Here is an 11,182-nt window from a genome sequence, read left to right as displayed (position 1 = left end):
TGCCTCAGTCTATACTGCGCAATGAAAGAATCGCACTATTTGACTAAATTAGGTCCCCGACAACGGCGCCAAAAACTTGATACGTGGTCGTGACTGTATATAAAATATAGTCTATCGGATACTTGACTGCAAGTGCACAGTCTAGTCGTTTTAGTTTTAAAAGATATCGAACCCACAGGGACTGATAGTCAAACTAATGCTATCAATGTTACTATGTTTAGCTAAGGCGATGATTTTTAGAGGTTTGGTTGAATAAAAATTAAATCTAAAGAAAATTAAGTTTTTAAGAAAATATTATTGAAGGGATATCAGTATGCAACGCATTAACTGTCAGGGATTCGATAAATTGTCGGTGTATATTTTAATTACCAAATACCTTTCAGTAGAAAGTACTTATTTAAAAGGCTTTGTCTCACACTCTCGTGGTTGTTGACTCGGACTATACTTTTAAGTCAGAATGTACGCTCTGCTGTCCCATTTGAAGTTAAAAATACTTTTTGAATATAAGTAAGTCCTAATTGCTTTTAAAGTGCTCTCGCTGTTTTTAAAATCAATGCCTAGTTTTTACTATCCAGTTCGACCCTCACGCTCTCGCGATTGTCGGTTCTAACCTTAGTTAATTTCCCACTCTCGTGGCAAAACCGTATTAAATAGCTTTTCACTCTCATGACAAAGTTAATTAAATTCAAATTAAAAACCACAGCCAAAAATATTATTTGAGAAAATAAGTTTACACTGATTATTATTAAATCCCGTCTAATTAAATTATTTACATACCGATACCGGTAGTTTAGCCGGACTTGTTAAATAATGCAAACACAGACGAACAGAAACAAATTAACAATAAAGAAAACATGATTATTTAATAATAAAGCAATAATTATAATAATTAAATAAAAACCTGGAACTTTAATTAATTGAATATGCTGAATCTTGAAGTACTTGAGAAGTCCTTCACAGGTCGGTAGGATGCTGCTTCTTCGAAACAAATGCTTAAACTAAATTAACTAAGTTGCAGTAGTTCCCTAATGTAGGAAACTACTACTTTTGGCTAAGTGAAAAACAGAAAGGGAAAGGAAAAATCAAAGCTCAGAACGGAATGGTAAACAAATTGTAGGAAACTACTACTTTGTTTATAGGATGGAATAAGGCAAGCATGACGTGATCCTTAAAAGAGAACATGAAGATTAGGGTTAAGAAAAAAATGGAAAAAATAGTTGACTTTGGTCAACTGGTTGACCAAAAAGTCAACAGTTGACCAATAGTCAACTTATGCAAAAAAGTAATTTTGTAATCTTTTCAATGCAATGTATATGGACAATGTAATCACCGAATCTCATACACAAAATGCCTCTTAATGAAGAAAGTTCTTAATGAAGAAAGTTCTTAATGAAACAATGACCATTCCCAACTTTAATATGAACATATGTCTTAGTGAATCCTGGAACAAGTTTTGAATGAGATGAATGAGATTGAAACCCCATGACCCTGAAATGATTTGGCCTAACTGACAATGACCCTTGAATCAATTGGCTTTAAGTTGGTCCTTGACACCTAATAGAAACAATGAATGATAATGGAATGAAACTCAGACCATATGTTCACCCTGAAAACCAATGGATGAAGTATGACTAAAATGAGGCTTGGATTGAATGAAACATGAATGAAAGCATACCTTGGATCAAGTACATAACACCCTGAATTAAGGCTTACTAAGTCAAGGTTTAAATCTATGTATGAACCAAGAATCTCAGGCCAAGTAAGAAGTTAACACAAGCGGTGCGACCAAGTCATAAGCCTCGGCTAGGGTTTCCAACACATCAAAGCAAAACATATGATTCTTGAACTTCAAAGATAAATTGCTACAGTTTTCAACTCTCCTCAAAAGTTCTATAAGCAAAAATCTCAAACCATGGGCCCACCATTAGGGTTTAAAAGTCAAGTCAGACATACAGAAGGTCAAGCACAAGATCCTATAGAAACAAAGCCTATAGACCACCATTTTTGTTAACCATAAGCTTGAATCTATGATGTTTGTTATCATGTGTCAATCATGAATGAATATGCATATGAATGAGTCGTGAGTGAGTCTCAAGTTATAAGTCAAATGAAAAGCTAAAAGAGAGGGAAAAGTTTGGGGTACAACAAAGAAATCAGAGAGGGTTAGAAGACCAATGTGGGGTTGGTTGACCGACTTGTCTTAATCAATCATAATAAGGGTGATGACTTCAAAATTAATGAGAATGGCATGATAAGCTTCAGAGACAGGGTTTGTGTACCAAGTGTACCTGAGCTTAAGAAGAGTATTCTTGAGGTGGGTCACAAAAGTGGGTTGAGTATTCATCCTGGTGCCACTAAAATGTATCAAGAATTGAAGAAGTTATTTTGGTGGCCAGGAATGAAAAAGGAAGTAGTTGAGTTTGTGTATGCTTGTTTGATTTGTCAAAAGTCAAAGATTGAGTATTAGATACCATTGGGACTGATGCAACCGTTGAGTATTTCATAGTGGAAGTGGGATAACATTTTCATGGATTTCGTGACAAGTTTGCCGAAGATGACAAATGGATGTGATTTTATTTGGGTGATTGTTGATAGGCTGACTAAATTGGCTCATTTCATACCGATCAGGATCAACTATACTTTGTATAAGTTAGTTGAGTTGTACATCGATAAGATTGTTAGCTTGCATGGTATTTTGTCGAGCACTATGTCAGATAGAGATACGAAGTTTACATCGAGGTTTTGGTAGAGTTTGCAAGAAGCTGTGGGTACTAAGCTGAAGTTGAGTTTTGTTTATCATCCATAGACAGATGGGAAAACTGAGAGGATTATGCAATCCTTGGAGGATTTGCTGAGGGCTTGTGTGCTAAAATAAGGAGTTACTTGGGATAGCTACTTACCGCTGATTGAGTTCACTTACAATAACAGTTTCCCTTAGAGTATTAGGATGACCCCGTTTGAGGAGTTGTATGGTATGAGGTGTAGTTCTATTTTGGTAAGAATCTGGCGAGAGTGTGGTGATTGGACCTGAGATTGTGCAATAAACTTTTAAGAAGCTCAAGATGATCCAAGAAAAGATGAAAGCTTAGCATAGTCGCAAGAAGAGTTACCATTATAAGAGGAGGAAGGAACTTGAGTTTCAAGAGGGAGATCGTGTGTTTTTTAGGGTTACTCCAGTAACCGGTGTTGGTCGAGCCTTGAAATCTCGAGAGCACACGCCATGTTTTGTTGGTCCATACCAGATCTTACAGGAGATAGGAGAGTTGGCCTATCAGATTTCCTTGCCACCGTCAGTTGCTAATCTTCATGATGTGTTTCATGTATCTCAGTTGAGGAGATACATTTTAGATTTGTCTCATATGATCCAAGCGGACGATATACATGTTAGAGATAACCTGATTATTGAGGCATCGCCCATGTGGATAGGGGGTCGGGAAGTGAAACAGTTGCATGATAAGGAGACTACCTTGGTGAAGGTAGTAGGGGGGATAGCTAGTGGAAGCATAACTTGGGAACTACAGAGTCAGATGAGAGAGTCATATCTAACTATGTTTCCTTCAGGTAATTTTCGAGAGAATTTTTTTTTCTATATGGGGGAGAGTTGTAACACCCCGAAACTTGATTAAATTAGTTAATTCAATTATTTGGATTTATTTAATTTAATTATTAGATGTTGGTGTGAAACAAAATGAATTATATGATTATATTTTGTTCGAGGTGTAACAGTAGTGGTATGGTGTGGTGAGAAATAGATGTTTGGTAGGATGATGAGAAAGTAATTAGAATATAAGTATTTTAATTAAATAATGGAATTTAGTTATTTTATCTATTTAATTAGGAAAATGTGAATTTTTAATAATTCGGCTATGGATACTTTATTTAATTGGCCGGAATAAAATGGAAAAGTAGAAATAGTGAGGAGAAAAGGAGAATATCATTAGAATTATTTTTATTAAAATAAAGTTAGAGCCAAGAGGGGATGCTGGTAATTTAGAGAATAACTTTGGGGCAACGAGGGAAAAAACTAAATGGGAAGATTAAACTAATTTTTTTAAATAGAGAAGTGTGGGAATTTAGAGAGTTTGCACTAGGGTTTGAATTAGGAAAATTTGGGGGTTTCTGGAAAAATAAGGGTTAGGGTTCATCACATGAACCCTAAGGTTCTTTAGGCTTAGGGTTCATCACGAACCCAGGTTAGGGTTCATAGGTTTGGGGCTAGGGTTTTTAAGATCTAAGGGGTTCTAGGTTAATGTTCATCACCCAGATGAACATCAGTTGAAGATCCTGGTTGATCTTCAACCGGAGATATGAGGCTCACGGCGGTCTCATGATGAAGTTTATGGTTTTTGGGTTGAGGGTTGTATTTCTAGATGGATGTTCATCATGTTAATGATGAACATGATGAAGGTGGTGGTCTGGTTGGTGGACCACGGCGGGGAAGGGTGACTCAAGAGGGGATTCTAGAGATAAGATAGAGAGAGCTTAGAGTGAAAAGAGAGAAAGAAGAAGAGAGAATGAGAGTTTACGAAGGGAGTGTATTCATATACCTCCTCTGTGATCTCTTGGATGTGTGCCAAGTGGCACTCCAAGGGGAGCCAGATTGGTTGACCATCCCGGTCAACCAAGGATCTGGTATAGGTATGTACAACGTGTCCCTCTATTAACCTTAAATCTGGACCTTTCAACCCGTGTGCTTTGATCAGTCAACCTGATCAAAGGCAGGGGTTGTGCATCACTGTAAGACCCCAATTTTGACCCTAAGATCCCTCATGCTATTCTCATCATATTCTATTCTCTTCATCTCCTCCCACTTCTTAAATTTAAAATCTCTCCCCCCTTTTTCAAAATCTTCTTTGCTGGTGATTTCTAAACTATGACTTGGATGCAAATTAGAAACTTTGGCCTTATGCCATTGCATTTTTCAAACTCTTTTTCTTGATCAAACTTGTAAATGAACTTAACCATACTTGACTTAAAATTCAAAAGACAAAAATAACTAACACCCATTGAAACTCTTTTAGGCCTTTTGTGTATCTTCCAAACTTAAATTTTGTTAAAAAGCAATTCACTCACTTTGAAATTGTTACCACGAACTACGAGGTTTTGATCCCTCATTTTATGTTGGTACGTAGGCACAAGTCCGAAAGTCTTGTCAAACACCAAAATATAATTAATAAATTTTTTTCTCATCCCCACACTCTATTTATTGCAAACATCTTTATACCCAAAACACATGTACACACAAAAAAGGGCTCCCTAGGAGTACCTAGGACACTTTGGGTGCTAACACCTTCCCTATGTGTAACCAACCCCCTTACCTGTAATCTCTGGCATTTTATTAGTTTTGATTTGAAAACTTCTTATCTTTGGATTTTTTTCGTACTTTTCCCTTTTCCCTTAGAAACAATAAAAGCGCGGCGGAGACACTGGTTTTACTGACGTCAAGCTTATCCATAGCTTGATGGTCATGAATTTACCGTTACAATCACCATCCCCATCAGATCAAGATCAGACGATGCAGAGGGAGTCAACGGTTGACTCTCCCTCATCATAGACTCTATCTCACAAATGGGCCTCAGAGTCTTGGTGGACTCTTCATTTTGTTATTTACACCCCCTCCTAATGCCCCATTACTAACCTAGTGCAAAATAGACCCCTTCGTTTCTTTCTATTAATTTTTTATTAATTAATTACTAATTATGATTTATCTTTTTTTAATATTTAAGACTAATTCAAATAAAATAAAAATTAAATTTTTATTTTTATTTATGACATGTTTATTTAATTAATTAATTATGATAATAATATTTTAATTATTAGGGATTTATATTATGGTTAATTAAATTAGGAATTAGTGAATAGAATCGGGGATAATTATTAGGGTTTAAGGAACGTAAAAATGGGACCAAATGGGGATGAGGAATATATCTTGGGACATCTAATTCAAGTTACCTAATGTGAGTGATTTTTTCTTATATTATCATATCATATTTCATATATTATTATTAATTAAATGAAATGATATTTTCAAGTTAAAACGAGATAAAGATGGGATATAATTCAGGGGTTATCAAGGGTTAAATTGGGAATAAAATCGAGATAAGGGGTTATCACATAACTATGATTCCTAATCTATTTTCTTAGATAAATTGAAACAATATTCTTTTCAAGGGATAAAGGGATAAAATTAACTCAAACTCATTTCAAACCGTAAGACCTCTACCCTAGTGTATTGAGGCATTTTCTAAAATCATTTCTCCGCCCCTGATGCGTGAGAGTTTTCAAGGGATAAAAATAACCAACCAATCAACATTTTCAAGAAGAACTACGGTACTCTGATCCCTCGCCTAATGCGGAGGTACGTAGGTATAGAGTTGTAAACTCTAGCGAGTACAATTATAAAAAAAACATTTTTAGGTCTCTCGTCCATTTAAAGATGGTGAAATTTCTCACACAAAAGGTAGTGAGAAACTCATTAATAAAAGTTTAATGGAAATGAAATTCTCGTACCAAAGGTAATGATATCTCCTTGACGCAAGGTCTTCTGGGGATTTTCACACAAAAGGTAGTAAGGACTTCTTAACGAATGGTTAAGTAAAAAGCTGGGGATGAGATTCTTGTACAACAGGTAACGAGAAACTTCTCAACGAAAGGTTAAGAAGAAAGCTGGATAGGATCTCTCATACAAAAGGTAATGAGAAGCTTCTCAATGAAAGGTTAATAAGAAAGATGAATGAGATATCTCATACAAAAGGTAATGAGAAACTTATCAATGAAAGATTAAGAAGGCGCGTGAAGATGGATATGATTTCTCATGCAAAGGAAAATGAGAAACTTCTCAACAGAGGGTTAAGAAGAAATCTGAAAAGGACAATCCTATCATACAAAAGATAGTAACGACTTCTTTGCATGAGAAGATTTCCAATGCAAAAGGCAAAGGTCACTTACAAAAGGTAAGCAGGTTTAGGAGTAGAAATACTGGAGCAAAAGGTTGAGGAAACTTACCAGAGGTAAGCAGCTGGGGAAGACCTCCCATGCAAAAGGCAGGGGATACTTACGCAAGGTAAGTAAATGAGGAAAGGTCACCAATATTTTCAAAAGGCAAAAAGGTTTGAATATACATGCTAGGTAAAACCTAAACTTAAGGGGCTTTGCCAGACGAATATGGGCTTTAGCACACTCTGACAGGTGAGGAACTTTGCGAATAGGTAGAGAAACCTCATATTGTTCCTCAGGTATAATAATGGGGATGAAGTTTTTTGAACAATGGCTACCCGAACCCCCGGACTCACCAAACATACGTCATGTGTTTAAACAAAATACGATGCAAAGATCTGACAAAGGTACTCTACTCGTGTAAAAGGTAACATAGGGGAGAGGTGCTTTCATGCACGAAGCAACGAAATAGACTCACGAAAGGTAAGTTATCTCAATAATCTTCTCCATGCGAAAGGCAAGGAGATTTGGCACAATGCCGAAGGGACTTACGAAAGGTATGTGGCTGCTTGAATATTTAAAAGGTAACTGCAAAAGGAAATACAAAGGAGAGATATTTCGGGAACACCTGCGAGGAATACCACTTGAGAGTCTCATAATAATGCTCTTACTGGGGAGAAAGAATGTCTCAACGGAGGATTCTTTTATGATTTCGAGAAAGACTTTCATGCAGTATGCATGGTTATTTCGCATGGCATAATGCTCCACCTTGATGGAATATGTTATGTGCTTCATAATGCAATGATATGTAATGCAATATTGTTCATGCAAAATGCAATAGTCTGGATGTATTTGGTGTTGAAGGTGTGGTAAGGCTTTTCGTAGGGATCTGACTTCCCAACATCACAGTCTCCATAGATACCATGAGGATGATCCAGTAAGATCTAGACCCTCGGGAGCATCCAAGCTAGATTAGATCCACTAGGCTAACTTCTACTTTTTGTGAAGAACCATTCGATTTAGGGTGAGCCCCACAGGTTGACAAAGATTCTTTGTGTACCGGGACACCTTGTTTAGAGAGTGTGGTTATCCTTCAGAAACTCTCTGATAAAAAACAATTTCACGTTTACTTTGAATACTTTGTTGTTATTTCCCCAAATTTTCAAAGCATTGTTTATTAAAAAATATATTTATCCTTGCAAACAAGCAGAAAAGTAGAAAATAAAAATATATCGGCCATATCTGGATGACAACACTTTTCATTGATGAAGAACCCGTAAATGGGCAGTTTACAACAGGAAGAAATTCCTTAAAGAGGTAATTATGAGAAACATAGAAAAAAATGGCAATGGTTTAAATATCCATTGAGTTCTCATCCTGCTATAGTCCATATATCCTCAGAGATCCTTTCTTTCTCCTCTGAATACAGTGACTAGATCGATCCTTCCCTTTCAGGGTTTCCACACTTGTAGAGACAGAGGTACGAATCCTTCATAGACTGTAGTTTCTTGCCTTTTAAATGCCTGATTTTTGCCTAGACTGCCCTTTCGGGTTTTCAGTCTACCGGGATACCCTTTTTTGCCTAAGTTTCCCCTAGGGGTGATCAACTTAACGGGTTTATTTATTTCTTTTGATTCCATCCCTAATTTTTTCCTGGACCTTTTCTTTTTATGGTCCACCAGGATACCCTTTTTTTCCTAAGTTTCCCCTAGGGGTGATCAACTTAGCGGGTTCATTAGGCGAAGTAATTTCTTACTGCGTATGCATTTACTGGGGATGGGAGATCGTCACCATCCATAGTTGATAAGATTAAGGCTCCTCTAGAGAAGACCTTTCTTATAACATATGGTCCCTCGTAATTAGGTGTCCATTTTACCCATGGATCCGAGTGAATCGACATAATCTTTCTTATCACCAAGTCTCCAACCTCAAGATTTCAAGGAAGGACCGTCCTGCCAAAAGCTCTTCTCAACTGCCTCTGGTATAACTGACTGTGGCATATGGCTGCCAGACATTTCTCGTCGATGAGGTTAAGCTGATCTAAACTAGTTTTCACCCATTCGGCCTCATCCAATTTGACATCCATTAATATCCTTAAAGAACGACGTTGCTCCGGTGGAGGTACATACCAAAGTACGGTATCCATGCAAAGAAAATGGGAGAATTTCATGTCAGTCCTTGTATGTTTGTATCATTTTCTGAACGATCTTTTTGATGTTTTTATTGGCTGCCTCAATAGCTCCATTCATCTTTGGACGATATGGCGATGAATTATGGTGTTCAATCTTGAAGTCTTTTCATAATTCTTTCATAATCTTGTTATTGAATTTAGACTTGTTGTCTGTGTTGATTTTATTTGGGACTCCATAACGACATTTGATTTCCTTCTTCAAGAAGCGAGCCACCACTTGCTTTGTAACATTTGCGTACGATACTGCCTCCACCCATTTAGTGAAGTAGTCAATGGCCACAAGGATGAAGTGATGCCCGTTCAAGGCATTCGGCTTAATATGGCCGATTACGTCGATGCTCCACATGGAGAAAGGCCAAGGTGATGTCAAGACACTGAGCAGAACCGGTGGCACATGGATCTTATCTGCATAAATTTGGAATTTATGACATGTATGTACATGACGGTGGTAGTCAACCTCCATAGTCCTCCAATAGTAACCAACCCTTATGATCATTTTAACCATGGTATGCCCACTAGCGTGTGTCCCAAAGGATCCTTCGTGAATTTTCATTATGATCCAGTTTGCTTGGTGTATATCCATGCATCTGAGCAAAACCGAGTCGTAATTCCTTTTGTACAACATATCTCCGCTTAAGAAGAACTTAGCCGAGAGCTTTTGGAGGTACTTCTTATCCATGATGGATGCATCCACTAGATATTCTTGCTTTTCCATATACCTCTTGATGTCATGAAACCAGGGATGGCCGTCTGATTCCTCTTCATCCGCTAAATAGTATGTTGGCTCATCCAAGTAGTCAATGTAGATCGATGGTGCTTTATTCTTCCACTTGACCTTATACTTAGATTCCAAGGTAGAAAAAGCACCTGCCAATTGATTTTCCCCTTGAGGAATGTGATGGAATGTAACCTCATCAAAATATGGGATTAGTTTCGAGACATGTTATTTGTATGGGATCAACTTGTGATCGTGAACTTCCCAATCTCCTCTAATCTGGCTGATTATCAGTGCCGAATCTCCATAGACCTCTAAGATCTTAATCTTTAGGTCAATAGCCGCTTCTAAGCCAAAGATGCATGCTTCGTGCTCTGCCATATTATTGGTACAATCGAAACATAATATTGTCGTGAAGGGGAGATGAAAACTGGTTAGAGAGGTGATGATTGCCTCTATTCCATTTCCTTGAGCATTTGAAGCACCATCGAACACGATCGTCCATCACGATCTTGCTTTTGGTCCTTCCTCTGGTTCTAGAATACCCCAATCTATGACGAACATGATGTCTTTGTCGGGGAAGTCAAAGCGCATGGGCTGATAATCTTCCACGGGTTAATGAGCGAAGTAGTTAGACAACACACTACCCTTGCTAGCTTTCTGCATGATGTATTGGATATCATATTCTGTTAATACCATCTACCACCAAGCGACCCTTCCTGTGAGAGCAGACTTTTCAAATATGTACTTGATCGAATCCATTTTGGAGATCAAAAGAGTTGTATGCATCATTATATATTGTCTCAAAATTTTGGCGGCCTAGGCCAATGCACAACACGTCTTCTCGAGTAATGAATACCTTCTTTCGTAGTCTGTGAAATTTTTACTCAAGTAGTAGATCACATGCTCTTTTCTACCTGTTTCATCATGTTGTCCGAGAATGCAACCCATGGATCCCTCAAGAATGTGAGGTACATGATAAGAGGTCTACCCGGTACAGGCGACATCAAGATCAGTGGTTCTTGCAAATATTCTTTTATCTTTTCAAACACATTTTGGCACTTATCGTTCCATTCGATTGCTTGATCTCTATGGAGCAATTTGAATATAGGCTCGCATGTGGCCGTGAGGTGAGATATAAATCTAGCGATGTAGTTTAATCTCCCTAGGAATCCATGAACCTCTTTCTCAGTTCTTGGTACTGGCATAGCCTGAATAGCCTTGACTTTATCAGGGTTGACTTCAATCCCACGTTGGCTAACGATAAAACCTAGCAGCTTGCCAAATCTTACCCCAAATGCGCATTTATTGGGATTTAGTCTCAACCTGAACTTCCTCAC

Source organism: Lathyrus oleraceus, chromosome 4 (genome assembly GCF_024323335.1).
Source record: "Lathyrus oleraceus cultivar Zhongwan6 chromosome 4, CAAS_Psat_ZW6_1.0, whole genome shotgun sequence".
Classification (NCBI taxonomy): Eukaryota; Viridiplantae; Streptophyta; class Magnoliopsida; order Fabales; family Fabaceae; genus Lathyrus; species Lathyrus oleraceus.
This window is presented reverse-complemented; position numbering follows the sequence as displayed.